This window comes from Anser anser, assembly GCF_964211835.1.
Source record: "Anser anser genome assembly, chromosome: 3".
NCBI classification, from domain to species: domain Eukaryota; kingdom Metazoa; phylum Chordata; class Aves; order Anseriformes; family Anatidae; genus Anser; species Anser anser.
In genome coordinates, this window is record NC_139722.1 from 63,520,250 (window position 1) to 63,523,462 (window position 3,213).

General features: G+C 42.9%; 1 protein-coding gene and 1 long non-coding RNA gene across 6 annotated transcripts in view; one reads left to right on the forward strand and one right to left on the reverse strand.

Annotated features, from left to right (window-relative positions):
- NHSL1 (NHS like 1) overlaps positions 1-3,213 on the reverse strand; it is a 167,439-nt gene that overhangs the window by 105,323 nt on the left and 58,903 nt on the right. The window lies entirely within an intron of this gene.
- The window catches only part of LOC310897370, a 35,501-nt gene that overhangs the window by 609 nt on the left and 31,679 nt on the right, over positions 1-3,213 (forward strand). The window contains exon 3 of one of the 2 annotated variants that reach the window (XR_014582254.1): positions 81-3,185. The exons of the other annotated variant lie outside the window; for it this stretch is intronic. This is a non-coding gene — a long non-coding RNA (uncharacterized lncRNA). Of the gene's footprint in view, positions 1-80; positions 3,186-3,213 lie in introns of those variants that run through there. 2 annotated transcript variants of the gene reach the window in all.

Below are 3,213 nucleotides of genomic sequence, written 5' to 3' on the forward strand. Positions count from 1 at the left end.
CTTAAATATGGAATTTTTGAGGAGGGGGTAAGTGTGCTCCCTGACAAAGAGCTTTTATTTTTTCCCTGCCACTCATTTAGTTACAAGAGGTTATCAGCAACAGTTCAGCACGAAAAGCCACCTGCATGGGCCGGGGAAGAAACCCCAGAGGTGCTACAGCAGCCAGCCAGCGCTGGGGCGTGTGGGTGCTGCAGGACCACACCGACTGACCCGTTCCCGAGGCTGCTGACCCCACTGACACAAAGGATGCTCTGAACAAAACCACCCTCTGCTTCTTGGCAGGCTCCTCTTACCTTCTGTAAAACCCTTTCCTGCTTCACCTATATTCCTCTCCTCTTGTATTTACTTAGCCCTCCTGAACACTGCTGTGTACGCTAGTTTACTCAGCATATGCTGTTTTCATACTAAAAAGGGGCTCAAAACACTTTTAAGACCTGAATATGCACATGAAGCCTTGCAGCACACCAGTTACATGAGGAATTCAGAAATAAGAGATTTTGGTGAAGCACAAGAAACTTTTACTAGGTCATCCAAGCTTCTTGTGGAAATGCTGACAGCCTCATTAAAAACAACTGGAAGCCAGTTAAAAACAAACCGTGTAAGAAACATTTATTCACATACAATTGAGCACCTTTCTGCTAGCAGGAAAGTACCCTAGACGACTAAATAAATGTCTTTATTTCCCACTTATCTATTAAGGGGATACCAGGGAGACTGAAGATATGCCTGTTTGCTTTGAGGTAGAAAAGCCCTCTGCTGGTTAACATAAACTAATTAACACGCTAATCTGAATGTTTTTATAGATAACAGAACCACACACACACATACAAAAAGGAGAGAGTGGTTAAGGAAGAGGCAGAGAAAAATCACCGGTGATCTCAGAAATTGTCATTCTTCAGCTTATTTACTAGACCCATAAATGCAAAGGGTGGGTTTTCTTTTTTTTTTTTCTCCTGTTTGTAACTTTAAACACTCTTTGGGCTTACAAAATATGCACTTTAATAAATCTTATTAGGTATTTGCAATAATCAAATGCAAAATAGGAACTTCAGAACCCAGTGAGATGCATGGGCAGACTTGAGCACTCCAATGCTGAAAAAGCAGTTTATATACACATTATAACCAGGTCTCATGTTTGCCATGCAAAACTAAGGAAACAATTCCTTCCTATAATATGCGTGCTGTTTGCACACATCTTTTTGTCTCATGTCCTGTCTCTTTTTAAAACATATTTCAAAGTTAATTCACAGCCAAAACAGTGAAATTACTTGATCTTACTGGCATTGTACTCATTTCTTTTATAGGAAGCAAGCTAGGAATGTATTATTTCTGTAAACCATGCATTAATAATATCAGACTTCAGAAGGCAGACAGAAGGGTCACTTTTGCATGTGTGTGCCCAGGTACAGGATGGCTGTTGTGCTTTTTCAGTGCAGCTGTACGTTTGCATGCCTGCTTAGTCTGGTAAGCACTGAGGAAGTGTTGCAACTCTGGAGAGAATTTGTAAATGCAACCCAGCCCTGCCACGCCCGGAGGAATGCTGCAATCCCCTCTCTTCCCCACAACAGGCTCTAGGTTAAAAGAAACTCAATTCTAGGCGGAGGATGAGCACAAGGAATGTTGCTGACATGCAGAGAGCGAGGAGGAAAACACGGAGTTTGTGTCTCAGTTACTGCCCTACATCGCTCCATTTAATTCCAATTAAAACAGCCCTGTTAAAAGTCTGATAAAAATGCACGAGAAAAGAAAATTTCTAAAATAATATATGGCCTATGTATGTGTACATGCTCTCTCTATGTGGAGTATGTATTGTGTGTGTGTGCTCACTCCGTATGTACACGTCCATGTATTCAGCAGGAGCACCAACTGTGACAAATGAGAGAAATTCCCCCCTGCTATTTCCCCTTCTGCCGTATCCAGGCCTGCAACCAACTTGGATTCTCCTTTGCAAACCTGAAACACTTTAATATTTTTCCCTACCAAGAACAGTTTCCAGGGGGAACAAGACCCAAGAACATAAAATAACGGTTGGCAAAGCCACTCACTCTCACAGAGGTGACTCCAAGCGGGCAGTATGGAAAACACACAGGCAGGAAGGCTTCCTATTCACCAGCTGCCAAAATAAGGTGAGGACAGAAGGGAAAACGAAAACCCCAAATTATCCTGAGTAGAAGAGAACACAGGATAAATCAGGACATTCATGCTAGCAGCAGGAACAATGTTAAGCTGCCGCTCAACCACTGGCATGTGAAATAATCAGCCTCGAGAGAACAGCTGTTTAGTCAGGGTTAAAAAGCTGTGAGTGTCAATTTTGAAATTGTTGCCTGTTGCTCGGCACAGAGACAACCAAATCATGGATTTGCAATGTAGTTTGTACCATAGCATCTTATTTACATATCTGAAGAAAGCACATCTTCTGGCACAGCACTTACTTAGTGAAATATGGAGTGGGAGGGGTAGAAAGTGAAAGAGCAATCACATATTATTGAAATTACAGGTGTACAAAATGTTTGTTCATCAGATATTAATCTGTTGAGAGCACAGTAGATGTCTCCCACAATACTAACACTCCAAATCGGCTTCTCCCGGGGAAAAAAGAAACCGTCCAGAAAGCAGACTTCCTGACTTCCAGAAGCTAATTCCAACCACTGCGCAATATTTCAGGCAGTTTCATCAAGGCAAAGATACACACCTTGATACTCATTTTCAAATGAAGTCTCCCTGACATTTCAGTATTAACCAGTGGACTAAATTACAGGCTTAGGGTTCACTGAGGGCTTTTTCCTGCCCACAGTACAATCTGCTTGCAATACCCCGCTACCCTGAAAGCCACTGCAGGCTCCTCATCACACAAGTTCTTCAAAACCTTCCTCTTTAGGTGCCTTGGAAACTGAATATCAGTCCTGATGCATCATTCACCCACAAACACCTCCTTTGGCATGACTTCTCACACGGCCAATGACAAAAGACTGTTCCTACCTCTGCATTTTTTTCTGTTCTAGTAAATGAGGTAAAGCAATTAGCACAGCTGGCAGCCCACGTGCCAAATCCAGTATTTCATGAGGTATTTCACCTTTTGCTCGTCGGGAACAAGGAATGCATGCTTACACAGGAAGAGGTGCTGCAGCAGGAGGTACCCGTGAGCATGCATGAGAACCAGCCCAGGCCCCAGAGCAGTGCACCACAACAGCAATGTGTTTGTATGTCTTTCAG